Below are 14,619 nucleotides of genomic sequence, written 5' to 3'. Positions count from 1 at the left end.
ATGCATGTTACCCTCCCTTTCAGTTTTTATTGGCTGTGTCCACACAGACAGCAAATTCTCCAGCAGCGGTACCTCTCAACCCTGATTCCTGGACTGTTGGAACTGCTCAATGGCAAGATCCACTCCTGGGTTTGGAGGAGGGGGAGAGTGTTAAACGATTTGTGACCCTAGTATTCCCATCTGCCATTGGAGGCTGGCCTTAGCCTCTACCTCCAAAGAGATTAAGGTCCAGGAGAGGCGAATTCTTGGTGAGCCTTGCAAGTCTTTGGCAAAAAGGAGCCTGGAAGTTCAACAATCAGACATTTTGTATTTTATATCTTTCCCCTTTGGTAATTTCATTTTATTTCCCAGTCATTCTAACATTTATGCTGAATGTTAAGGCTGGGGCTGGGGCCCATTGCCCTGTGAATGGGAAAGATAAAAAAAAAAAAAAAAAAAAAAAACCCAGGAAGAACAAAAGAATGTTCTAAGGGCAGAGCTCAGAGATTTGAATTGAACTTCAAAATGAGTTCTACCTATGATTGCGGGGTGGTTGGAGTGGGGTTGATTCTGGAGGAGTGAAAGAATATACAGTTTCAGAATAAAGCAAAAGTCCCATTGGCTCCTCCTGCCCCACTATCCACCACCCCAAAAAACAAAACAGAAAATTCAAGGGTAGGAGCAAGAAAGAGATGCAAGATACAACGGAGGCCTTGGTGAAAAGTTTCCAAACATTACTTGCTCTTGGTCCAAAACTCTAGGAAAAGATGATGGGAACTCAAAAGGAGAGATGAGAGGGCAGGACATCAGGAGTCTTCCAGTCTGCAGTACTGAGAAAGTTGAGCTTCCATGGTCCCTCTTTATAACCTGGAGTGAGCTCCACAAAAATACTTCCGGGCAGGGGCTTGGGAACAGGGTATCACACCTAGGGAGCCTCCAAATGGCCCCAGGGTTTGAATAGACGCGGAAAGAATTAAACTGCCCTGGCCCAAGAGAACAACTGTCCCCAACAGTATGCTTGTGGAGGGTCAGACAGCCTTTGTCAGAAAATGTCTCTGAGTCCCAGAGACTCATCAGGAAGCGGGCACCCCAGTCACAGTCTTGTAGGAGCTGGCAGCAAAGTAAGTATTTGCATACCGGAGGTTTCTCACAGGCTGCCAAGATTACACATAAAATCCCCCGTAGCCTCAGCCACTCCACCAGAGGTGAAAGAAGGGGAAGACAAGAGAGAAAGCAGAGGTGAAACAGGAGACAAAGAGACTAAGCACTCCTGAGGAGACGGTGGTTCTCAACCAGGCAGGAAAAAGTACATCTTCAGTCTTTCCTGGTTGGCATACCTAAAAGATGAGAGTGGCTGACATCTTGTGGGCGGAGGCCAAGGATGCTGCCCAGGACACTCACGGGGAAGAATCATCTAGCCCCACATGTGAATGGGAAGGGTTAGCTTCAGGTAGAAGTCGTGCTTCCTCCGCCAAACAGAGTGAATGTATCAACACTGAGAAACCCTGAGCCAAATGGTCAAATAATTATTAACAGAAAAAATCAGAACAAGAAGTGTTTTTAAAAATAACGCTATGCCTGCAGACAGGCACACATCTGTCTTCCCAGTCCTGAGGAGGCTGGGGCAGAAAGACCTTAAGTTCAAAGCCAGCGGAGACACTAAAGCGAGACTCTTGTCTCGGAAAGCGGTTTTTACACATGCGCGTTTCTGTAACAATTACACTGACGCGGATATGTAAATGATGGTGTGATGTTGACAGTAGGAGAGAACGAGGGGCCGGGAGATGGCTTGGTCAAAGAGTTTGCCATGCAAGCATGAAAATCTGAGTTCAGATCCGCCACACCCACATAAAAAGCCTTGCACAGTGGACTACACCTGCAGCCCCAGTGTGTAGGAGGTAGAGGTAAGATTTTGGGGACTCACTGGCAAGTTCTAGGTTCAGAAAGAGCCTGTCTCAAACAATAAGATGAAGGGAAATTGAGGAGGGGAGTCCATGTTGACCCCTGACCCTCACAAACACACACGAGTACACGTAGCAGCAGCAGCCAACAGTGTAAAATGGGCCAAATCCATAGAATAATGAAAGAATATATATAGATCTTTGAAATTCTAAATTGAACTTCCTGGATCAGGGAAGGAGAGAGAAGAGCCAGAGAGCACAGGGAAGGGTGAGCTTCAGGTAGAAGTTGTGCCTCCTCAGCCAAACAGGGTGAGAACAATGGACACCCCACAAGTAGGCTTGCGGACAGTATTGCAAAAGGTGGAGAATTTCTATTCTATCATGAAAATAAACCTGTGATGTGTTCAAGGAGGAAAACTCGCCTGTTGAAACTGAGAGGAAAGAGAAACCAGGACGCACGAAGGATTTGAAGTAATTATCAAAGAGTGGGCAGGGTCAGTCAGTGAAGACACTTGGCGGACACATGGACAACATCCAGCTCCCAGCTGAGGTCAGGGACCACAAAGCTCTCGAGGTGGACAGCAGCCTGTAGTGTGACAGCTCCCCAGCTCTTCTCAGCCCATGCAGTCAGAGGAGAGAAACAGCAAATAGGCAGACATGGGGTTAGGGTCTGAGCAGAGGTTCCTTAAGCAGGACCTCAGTCAGAGTCACAGGGGCAGCACTTCAGAAGCATTCTTTAAGGAAGTGGAGACATACACACACACTGGAGGACACCATCCCAGAGGGTCTTCACTATCTGATGGTTGTCCCCATCAGAAGTTTCAGAGGGAGTTCCCCAGTGATGCCCAGCCTCCTTAGCCACCACTAGACAGGACCAGAAGACCTCTGCCAAGGGGGAGTTGGAGCGGTGGGCAGGGAGAACCTCAGGCAGGGCAGGAGGGTAACCACACTGCTGTCACAGATCTGGAACTACAAAGAGCGAAGCTGATAAGGTCAGGAAGTCAAACAGCATGTCCTGTGTGCAGAGTGCTGACAGCAGGCCACAGGGAAACAGAGAGGTTTTCTGGAAGGGGGTATCATTTCTGTAAAGCTGCTTTCTTCTAAACAATGGTCCAGAAATGCTTGCCATTTCTTGGATACTAATTAAACACTAATATTTCCAAACACCAATTACATCACTTAATGTTCCCTACCCAAAGGAGTTCAAGGAACGGAGAACTTCCTCCGCTATTCAAAGAGGCCACCCCATAGCAGGCGCGGAGTAAAGAAATGAGCCTACGTTGGGTGTTGAAAAACGAGGCCATGAAGGGAGGGGCTGCTCCTCACTGACAGCTCCCTTGGTTTTGTCCCTGTTTCTTGTCATCTGGTTCCTAAGACACGAAAAAAAAAGGAGACAAAGCTGTGAAAGCAGTTACACAATTCATAATTTTCCAGTTTATTTTTTTTATTGTTTTTAAAGTAATTCTTCTAGAATGGAAGGAAGATTTTATTCCCAGTTCAGATATCAGTCTGTGTGTAGACTGTTTCACCCTCTATAAAATAAGACAGTTAAAGACCTAAGCAATGGAAAAGCTCTGTCCAATGGGTCTGATCTGGCCCTGGGCACATGCAGACATGCGCACTGTGTGTGTCCTGCTGTCCTCCCACCCCCACCCTCTGTCTCTCTGTGTCTCTGTCTATCTCTGTCTGCCTCTTTCTTACACACACCCTGGTGCCTGGCTGTTTAAAGCATATTAATTGCCACCAAAAGGCCACATGATCTCTAAGGTTTCTTTCCGGTCTAATGAAATATGAAATAAATTAACTCTAAAAACACAGGCTCAGGCAGATGGCAAATGTTGCAAGATGGGCATAAAAGCCCTCGGCCTCAGGTACCAGAGGCCCAGTCAGAGAGAACAAACTTGACACCACGGAGACCTTTGTTAAACAATCAGTTCCCTTGACTGCTCCCATCTGGCTGGCGAATTTGCTGCTGCCTTGTACACTGCGTTTCAGGGGCCGTTAGCATCATCATTTTTCCAGAATGGCCTGCTTTCCCCCACGAAACCGATTTTTTCCACAGAACACTTGCTGCTTTTGAAGCTGTAACTCAATGGTCAATATAGTCCTTATGTTCTTTCCTGAATGACAACGTACCTGAGAGAGAACAGAGTGCTAATCATTCCTGTTTGAACACAGACCAGCATCTGCAGAGAGGAAGCCTGGAGCCCATTTCTCTCAGTCACTTGATTCTGACAGAACCGTGAGTGGCTGGCATTCCAGCCCACCCTGGGGAATCGTGTCCAGACTCCATAGTCTCTGCACACCTACCCCTGGCATCTGTTAGCTTTGACAGAACGTGCATGGCCTTCTCTTTGACTAAAGCCAATCCTATCTTGCTCTTCTATTGAGCCTTTTGTGCGCTAAACTATTCCCTACTCTGCTGTGGTGGAACCAGATCAATCATCCAGTTCGCTCAAAGAGAAAAGCCCGTGACAACTGCGTGGAGGCAGGGGGATGAAAGAGACATCCTCTAAAAATTCTGGCGTTGTTGGTTTTTTCACTCTAAGTTTGATGCATTAAAGGACTGTGCCTCACACTATTCCACAAATAAAAATTATTACTAAAAAGAAATGCAATTGGTCTACAAAGACATTATAGCCACCCCCCACCCTGTGTCCGATGAAAACAAGGAATCATTGAGAATATACACAGGGAGACACCAATTTCTGGACATCAAAGAAGAGGTCAAAGCGGCATCGGCTGGAGGAGTGGTGTCAGGAGCTTGGAGATTATGTTCAGGTGATGAACTGCACAGCTCCGGATGCTCCAGGCCTGGGATACTTGAAATGATTAATGGCTGAGAGCTATCTACAAGAGATCTTCTTGGCAACAGAATAAGAAAAGAAGAACTTGTGACTCAAAAACTACTTAGGGTTCTCTGCGAAACTGTGAAGGCTTGTTGAAATTTATAAATAAGAATATGAATTTTTCTGACCTCCAGAAGTCTTCTGCAGTGCGTGTGCCCTGACTGGAAAGACGGGGTGGCGGTTCACGTGATCAGGATGATGGATGCTCTCTGCTCGCTCCATTTATCTGAAAACGATTTTCTTCTCTACAAAGTACATTTTGTTGGGCAGTGTCTTAGCTAAAAGCTTTGCATCCCAACCTCACACCCCAATAACCAATCATCTGTGTAGCAGACAAAACCGTCCACCTGTTGACAAAATGTCAAGAGATTGAAATGAGGACCTGGAGAGAGAGCTTAGCAGTCAAGACCACCTGCCGCCCTAGCAGAAGACCCATTTGGGGTTCCCAGCACCCACATGGTGGTGCCAACGTGGCTGCAACCTCCAGTTCCAGGGATTAGAAGCCCTCTTCTGGACTGTTTGGCACTGTACCCGCGTGTGGCACTTACCTACAGAAGGACACAACACTTATACACATAAAAATAGAAAAGAAAAACAGACAAAATAACATTTTTAAAAGGCTTGGGTAGAAGGCGAGCAGCCAGCAAAAGCAGAGCTCTGAGAGTGATGGAGGGGCCTGGAGAGAGCTGAACCTAGGACCAATGGGGAGGGTTTCAAGCAGAAAACCACAGGGAGACGCCAAGTAAGAGAGGTTCTGATGTCGCTCTTTGCACTTAGCCATTAAGAAGCTCTTAGCAAGGATACCAGGCAATGGAAGTCAATGTCATTTTAGAGTCAATGTCATTTCAGAGTGAATATGGTGACTCTTCGTGTTATTCAGTCCTCTGGGACTGAGAATGAGCAGCTTTCATAATGGAAAAAGGTTGTCGATGTCTTACTATGGCTATTAAAAGATATAGGTAGGCTGGGAATGGAGCTCAGTCAGTGGCGTGTTTGCCTAACATACTCTAAGCCTTGGATTTGATCCCCAGCATGGCATAAGCAGGCAAGGTGACACAGGCCTGTTGATGCCCCACCCTGGGGGTGCAAGATGGGCAACCAGAAGGTTATACCCTTCTGTGTAGCAAGTTCCACATCAGCGTGGCCTAGGGACTATGACTTGAAACAAAGCAAACAAAAGACTCATGCGAAAAGACATGGGTTTTGTACCTAAAAGTCCAGCACTATTTACTTAGCTAGATTCAAACTGTTGGTATTGCTTCACCCCATGTGGCTATTTAAGATTGATTGATTGATTATGTATACAGTGTTCTGCCTGCATGTATGCCTGCAGGCCAGAAGAACACACTAGATCTCATTATAGATGGTTGTGATCCACCACGTGGTTGCTGGGAGGTGAACTCAGACCTCTGGAAGAGCAGCCAATGCTCTTAACCTCTGAGCCATCTCCATAGCCCCCCTATGTGGTTATTTAAATTCAAAGTCCCAAAATAAGAGTTCTGTAGATAATGAGCAACTAACAGGGCTTTAATATCCCCGAACCACTCTTGTAAGACAGAAACACATTACATATGTTCCGAGACCTTGACTTTTCCATTCCTACATTGTTTTAAGACTCATGTCATTGAGAACCAACCCTGATGGGAACGGGCAGAATATGCTCCTATTTACCAGCTGCAGTGAGCCTCTACATGCCCAGAGAGAATGTCAATAATGCACAGGACTCAGCAGTTTTGAAACCATGTTATCTGTGACCAATTTTTAACACAAATTTTATGCATCAAAGAACTTTTATTTAAGTAGAGGAACTTTTGCCAGCACTATTGGCTCCTAGTAACCCCCAAATTGCACCTGGCAGAGTTAAATGGTCAACGCTGGCAGTGTAGTGCTCATTTACATAAATCTGCTTTCCCAGTAAACTCTTCAGAGATTTGCACATCCTTCATAGAGAGCCATTTTAATTTAAACATGTGTGGAACCTGTGTCATTAAGACATACTTTAATTCTTAAGCTTAATTAAAACATTAACAGTCTTTAAAATTGCAAACTTAATTTGTAAGTCATACTATTTTAGAGGCATATAACTTGAATTCACATCAAATGCACCCATCTATGACATCAATGTCACTTTTCATGGTAATGCCTAAAGGGACTTTGGAGAAGTTAATAGTTGATTAATCAGACACACTTCATTTATTGTTCAGCTTCCAATACGAGTTTTATACAAATATAAGTTTATTGTCTTTAATGAAAATATTAGTCATTTAATGACACCTTGCCATTTAATATATTCCTGTAAGAAACTGATTGAACTTGCAAGGTATCTGTATTACTTTGAGTTAGCTTCACTTTGACTGGGCTTTTGACCCAATCATGTGTTTTCTGTGGAAGGCATATATTATTCTGCTTTAAATTGAGATGCTGGATCTCTGAGAAAGTGAAAGGTACAACTTGAATTATGAGCAAGACAGAGATTAAATCAGACAAAGAATGGACAAATGCTCCTGCTTCCAACACTAATTCTTTTTTCTACCACAGATAGGATGTCTCTGTTCTTACTAGCTCTCCCCGTGTGACAGAATTGTTGTCTGGAATTTTTTTAAGGAGGGCCTTGTTTTATCATTTTTATCTGAAGCAAGCACTAAATCAATAAATCTTACAATACCTCCAACTAGCAATATCTAGTCACCAGAAAATTACATAATCTAAAAATAGATAATAAACTGTGTAATGAGTCTACATGAACAAGTTCACGAAGTTAACATTGACTGCAGATAGAGCAGCTAGCTACATGAAGGAAGCCCAGCTCCAGGCAGCTCACAGTCTCAGAAAGGGAGGAGGGCTCTTTAAAATTGGGAAAACATTTCATTTGGAGGTCTTAGAGAAGGCTTCAGCAACAGAGGCTGAGACAGCAGGAGAAACCAACTTTTCATTCGCGTTCCAATTATGCAAAGGCCAGATCCCAGCTGATGAGAAGACATGAGACAGCCAAATGGGCTTGAACAATAGAGCAGAGTGCGGTGGAGGCGTTCAAGTTCGGGGTTTTAAAACCAGAGTCGAATTTTCTTTAAGGCCCTGCCAACAACACGTAGCTTGCTTTTGCCCTGTTTCCTCATTGCCTCTCCTTTCCCTGCAGTTTTTCAACCCTTTGTCTATAGAAATCAGAGAGGAAAATCATTTGTAACATGCTTTGTGCAAGTGAGGTGGGAATGACCGCGTGTAATAAAGAACACTGGTCGGCCCTAGCTGGAGACGAATGGATAGACCAGACCACCCAGAGGTAACAGGGTAAATTTCCAAGAAGTCATTATATTTTTTCTTTATTTCACATTTCAGCATGGAAAAAAAAAACACAGAAAAATTAAGATAAAGGAAATTCATTCATAAGTATAAAAAAATCATCTTTTGAAATTTGGTTTGTTTCCTTTCAGGGGTGCCATGTATATATATGTGTATGTGAAACACCACTGAAAAGCATATTCCAGAAAACAATTAGGAAATTGCAAGCATACTGCTCATGGTATTGTGAAACCGCCACTATTCGTTCACCAGAAAACATCAGCACTATAAAACAAATGACTGTTGAAGACTTTTGTCTTGATCATTATTCTGTTGAATGGTCATGATATTAGTTCTTTAATCAGTCCTCTCTGGCTAAATGTTGAGGTTGTTTTCAACTTTTTGCCATTATGAAGCAAGCTATGTGAAACATCTTTAGAGTTAGGCACGGTGCTCTTGCCTACAATCACAGCATTCAGGAAGCTGAGACAGGAGGATGAAAAATTCAAAGACTGCCTGGTCTACATAATGAGATTTTGATACAAAAAATACATTAAAATATAAAAATAATATTTTGGGTCTTTATACATAAATATGTGTATATTTTAATATAAAGATATATACATATGTTTAAACATAGATATTTATATTTTATTACGTCATTTAAATGAAAGAAACTAAGCATATTTATTGAATGAAAGGAGAAAAATCATGATGAGTCTTGGTGTGCATTCTTTATTAGTTTTTAAGAGCAATTATATCAAATTTCACTTTGGTCGATATCGAGTGAGAATATACATTTCTCTAAAATTTCTCAAGTAATTTTCTTTGCATTTTTCTTTTATCACTAGTAGTTGATAACAGGGATTGTTTAAGCTATTTGTTTTTCCTTTGTGATGCCAGGGGTTGAATCCAGGGCCTTACACATGGTAGGAAACACTATAGCTGAGGAGCTACATTCCAATTCTCTAGCTTGTTTTACGTATTAGATGGTGAACAGGAAATGCTAATGTACTAAGATATTAAATGCATGCAGACTTACTTGCTTTTTTTCTTGCAGCTCACTTTCTCCTTTCTTAAACTGTTAGTACTCCCTGCCTTGGGAAAGGTGCTGCCCATAGTGGGCTGGTCTTCCTACATCAAACGGTAATTAAGACAATCCCTTATTCCCTCAGGCCAACCTGATCCAGATAATTCCTCATTAAAACTTGCTTCCCAGAGCCGGGCGGTGGTGGCGCACGCCTTTAATCCCAGCACTTGGGAGGCAGAGGCAGGCGGATCTCTGTGAGTTCGAGACCAGCCTGGTCTACAGAGCTAGTTCCAGGACAGGCTCCAAAACCACAGAGAAACCCTGTCTCGAAAAACCAAAAAAAAAAAAAAAAACTTGCTTCCCAGGTAATGCTAGGTTGTGTTGCATTGATGCATTGACCGTTAAAACTAATTGGCATAATATTGAATCTCTTAATCTTTAATCTAGAAGATAAAAATCCTCCATCCCATCAAAAGAATGGTTTTGTTTTGTTTTGTTTGTTTTTTTGGTTTTTTTTTTTAAAGGCAGACCCTGACTTCTTAAGGAATATACAGAGGGACTAAAAAACCTCCTGGGGATACACAGATATCTATCAATGATCTGGGGCATGGATGCTAAATTTATGTGTATATGATGCCCTTGTCCTCTGTCCTCCACCTCCATTATTTGACCAACCTATTAAACTTTTGAAAACCCTCACATATCTCCATGTCTTATTAATTTCAAAAACTCCTTAAGGTATTTGGTGTTGTTGGTCATCTAGCAATGGAACTATCAGGAGTGTGCATTAATTAGTAAGCCTTCCTCTTCTTTCAAGATCAACAGAAATTCTTCCTCTAACTCTGTTTTCACTGAGTGTCATTCAGCTACATTTCCTCTCCCTCCCAATCCCTTTCTAATTTAATGTCTTTTTAAAATTCAACTATTGTTATTAACTAATGGTACTAATTTCCTGGGATACTGAATGGTCATGTTGAAGGCCAATCCACTCATAAAACACCCAAAAGCTTATGCAGGATCTTTAGAGATCAATGAAATCCTTCCTCCACAGGTTTCATTCTGGAGAAAGAAAGCAGCAGCTGGTGAAGAGAAGGTAGTGACAGCAGTGCTCTCTGTGAGCAGCAGGAAGAACTGACACCAAAGGAAGATAAGGAGTAACTCGTCAGCCTTTCTCATGGCAGCTAAGCATGGCTATTGGCTTTGCATCTTTCTACTTAGAATAGTTGGGATTATTAACAACCAACCAAGCCTGATACTAGGAAGAAAGGATTTTAAGATGTTTCAGTTCCACTTGAGAGTCTTTACATTTGGCCTTGAGGACACCACTCCACTCCTAATGAGGTCATTTGGCATCTTGAATGTCAAAAGGAAAGAACACATGCCATAAGCCCAATATCTTAATGTTAGTCTGGTAGGGAAGAATATGAGGTCTGAAGAATAAGAAACATGGGAGATAAGTCAATAGAGAGGAGGCTGGAGATATGGACAGGACCAGCTGAGAAAAGGCCACCACCATGAGGTGGGATTTGAACTCTCATCTAAGAGAAATGGAAGCAAGAGAAAGACAGCTTGGGGAACAAGGAAGGCAAAGGAGGGAAGTAAAGCTGGAGAGAAAGACTTCATCTGTACATTTCATCTGGCAGAAGGTCTTGGGCTGAAGACCTGCTGGTGGCAAAGGGAAGTGTGTGAGCTAATCTGCCCTAATGTGTCCTAATATGAAAAACTGCAGTGACAAACTGCCATGAGCAGGATGGCTTAGCAACAAGGGGATTACAGCCTCCCAAACCAATCCTTGAAATGGAGGTCTTGACAGGACTGCTTCCTCCAACAACTTGAGCAAAGAACTTCTTTGGCTTCCTTTAGCTTTTGGGTTTCTATGGGGGAGGGGGTATGTGTGTGTTTGTTTTCGTGAGTATGTGTACATGTGTACAAATGTGTGGATACGAGGTGCTGATATTGGATGTTTTCCTCCAACACACTCTACAAGAGATATTGAGACAGGGATTGATATTGAGACAGCATTTCAGGGCTCACTACACCTGCCCAGGGTTTCAGAGCTCACTACACCTGCCCAGCATTTTAGCACACTCCAGGGATCCAATCTCCAATCTTTACACTTGTACACCCATTTTTTGGAATCTTCTAAAGTATTGATGCTCCACAGCTTCTGAGCACACCATGATAATCCCAAACAATCTTCTTGCCTGTGCCTGCTCAGACTCTTCCCTCTGTACGGCTGTGTTTCTGTGTTCCAATGCCCTTTTGTGCAATGCTGGTTAGATTGAATTCATAATAATGACTTTATTTTAATCTCTGCATAAACCATGCTTCCAAATAAGGCCATATTCTAAGATGCTGAGGCCTGGGAATTCAATATAGTTTTGGAAGTAACATAATTCAACCCATAACAAGCATTCTTCCATTCAGGCTCCAACCTCTGCCTGTTGCCCTAGCTGCCTAGTTCACAGAGATTGTGGCCCAGAACTCCAGGTCATTCCTGGCTCCTCCTCACCCTCCTCACCATGGTTAGATTAGCCTTGGCCTATTCCTGCAATTGCTTCCCAAGTTTGCTCTCATAACATCGTCTGCATGGTGTTCCCAGATCATGACATTGCTGTTGCTGGTGGTCGTTCATAGCGTCACTGTGACCTATTTTTCAATCCACAAGACCAGGGTATCTCAAAGGGTTATGTATAGACCACTGCACTATAGGTTACCAACAGATGTAAGTATGTAAAGAGACTTTCAGAGCTCAGCTCCCAAAGGAACTTTTACAATTGTCACTGGCAGAAGGAGCTTCTAACTCTTTTTAATCACAAGAGAGCATGTGCAGGGCCCTGTGCAGAAGCAACACCTGTGGGGTCCAATAAATAATTGATGATGTTGATATACTCCCGTCCAAGGACATCGCCCACAGAGGTCTAGAGGAACAGTTTTCAAATGGTTTGTTCTCAATTGTACTAGAACTTGCGTCAGAACTTTACTTGTAAATATGTAGTATGCTGTGGTGGCGGGGCGTTTTCTAAGCACAGGTGCCTTCCAGCTATTTATAGGCAAGTTCTCTGTAGAGCAGCCGTAGGTGGGAAACTCCAAGGGAATGTGTGGGTTGCAGGATGACTAAGCTCGCACCTACAGTAACGGAAGAGCTAAAGTCATTGCAGTAGAGCGAGCCCAAATAAACCATTTGGTCTTCTGAAACAGTTACTGAAAATGTCCTATCGGGTGTTTTTGTCCATTTCATTTGCCACTTTATAAGGACAGGCCACCATTGTGGCACTGCTCACAAAGACGATGCTTCTTCTCAGTTTCCTTAAGTCAGCTCTTGTTAACAGAAATGACAACTATTAGGAACAACTAGCCTGGACTGGGGACGGAGCTCAGTAGTGAAGCATGTGCTTAGCATGTATAAGGTTGTTCTGTCCCAACACATACACACACACACGTATCGCACACATATACACATATGTGCACAATTATATGTGCACACATTCATTCTCATGCACACATGTACAGTATACACCTGGGTGCACCTGCACACACACACATACACAAAACACACACATTCACCAGACTGCATGAAACCAACATTTGCTATATCCTACTTACCTGCTCATTTGTTTGTTTGCAAGGATGAGAATGGTGTTTAATGAGGCAGGCATCAAGATATGTCAAGTGTCTGTCACATAGAGCCTTCCCCCTGGTGCTAAAGTGTCCATGCTATAGACCTAGGTGTGTTGTTCCTCAGGTACCCTGCGGTGTGAAGCCACAGAGACTGGTGGAGGATTGGCTATTTAGTCATCCTTCTTAAACTTGCCACCGATGCAGGATACCCAGACTAGGATCAGCTGCCAGTTCATGACCCCCAACATCCCCATGGCATCTACAGGACCTTATATGGCTGCAGGGATCCAGTTCCTGGGTGATTCACAGTAGCGTGGGCCCAGGAACCTGCTCAGCACTGTGATCAGGTCTAAATACTCAGGGTCACTCTGATCTGTGGCTCAGCAGTAGTGTCTTAATCATGTTTTCACGCTATGTTCATAATTCCGAATGTAAACCCATCTCCTGATTTTTCTGCATTGCTACAGGTAGCTTGTTTTCCTTTGGGGGAGGGATGGTAGGTACTAGGGTTGAACACAAGGCCTTGAGCAGGCTAAGCACATATTCTATGGATGTTAGTCTCCCAGCCCCTGCAGTCTGTTGTTGGTACCAAGGAGAAGGTGTTTTGTAGCAAGAGGCAAAGCCAGGAATTGTTGGCCCTCTGGCTCTGCCCGACACTGGATAAGATGATCTGGATAAGGAGTCTTGATTGCTGCCTTCTCGTCTGACATTTGTGCAACACTGCACTGAGCTTGTGCCCTCTGTGTGTGAAGCCTATTAGGGCTTCACTTAGAGTCTCAGGTCATCACTGTCACCAAGTATCCATGAAGTTAGATGTGTAAGATGCTGCCATTATCACTGTTCCCACTCCACTTCAAAATACTTGCTTTACTCGGGAATTTAAATACTGTGATTGATTAAAGTCATTCATTTTAATGTTACATTATAGAAGAAGAATGTGTTTGGCCAGACATTGTAGTATGGACCTGTAATAATAAGAATAGCAGCATTAGGCAGGAGGAGGCAAGAGGATTAGGAAGGAGTCCAAGATCATCCTCAGCTACATAGCAAGGCCAGCCTGTGCTACCTGAGACAGAGAGAGAGAGAGAGAGAGAGAGAGAGAGAGAGAGAGAGAGAGAGAGAGAGAGAGAGGGTGGGGGGCAGACAGGCAGACACAGATAGAATACAGAGAAAGAGAGAAAGAGAGAGAATATGAGTAAGGTTTTCAGCGGCCCTCTTCATGGCTACTTCCACATGACGTATAAATGGGAGTGTCTTTGTCATTTTTTGTTGTTGCTGTTGTTGTTACTTGTTACCCGAGACTAGGCAACTTACCCAGAAGAGAAGTTTATTTCCATAATGGTTCTGAGTCTGAGGAGTCCAAAGATATGCCCCTGGCAGTTGCTTAACTCTGATGAACTGAATTACAGCATAGCAGAAAATGGGAAGACAAGAAGGAGCCAGCAAGAGAGAGAGGAAGAGAGAATGAGCTACATTTTACGGACTCTACTCTAGCAATGAGTGGCATTCTTTTGAGACAACATGATAAGCTGATTATCAGGATGGAGCCTCCATGCCCATTCACTGGTGTAGGAGGTCCTTCTGTTTATATGTTGCTTTCATTGGTTAATTAATAAAGAAAATGCTTGGCCTGATAGGGCAAAACTTAGGTAGGCAGAGAAGACAGAACTGAATCTGGGAGGAAGAAAGCAGAGTCAGAGAACCGCCATGGAGCTGCCAGGTCAGACATGCTGAATCTTTCCCAGTAAACCACGACCTCGTGGTGATATACAGATTAATAGAAATGGGTTAAATCAAGATGTGAGAGTTAGCCAATAAGAGGCTAGCGATAACAGGCCAGGCAGTGATTTAATTAATACAATTTCTGTGTGGTTATTTCAGGTGTAAGCTAGTCAGGCAGTTGGGACAAACAAGGGGCCGCCTCTTCTTGTAACAATTTACTGTCTGTTAAGCCCCGTCT

The 14,619-nt window shown here is 43.5% G+C and overlaps 1 pseudogene; it reads right to left on the bottom strand.

Annotated features, from left to right (window-relative positions):
• Positions 1-12,829: 12,829 nt before the first annotated feature.
• LOC130882274 (cytochrome b-c1 complex subunit 10-like) lies at positions 12,830-13,369 on the bottom strand (annotated as a pseudogene).
• Between the last annotated feature and the right edge of the window lie 1,250 nt (positions 13,370-14,619).

Source organism: Chionomys nivalis, chromosome 10 (assembly GCF_950005125.1).
Source record: "Chionomys nivalis chromosome 10, mChiNiv1.1, whole genome shotgun sequence".
Taxonomy (NCBI): domain Eukaryota; kingdom Metazoa; phylum Chordata; class Mammalia; order Rodentia; family Cricetidae; genus Chionomys; species Chionomys nivalis.
Note: the sequence above shows the minus strand (reverse complement) of the source record. Positions and strands in the feature narration are given on the sequence as shown.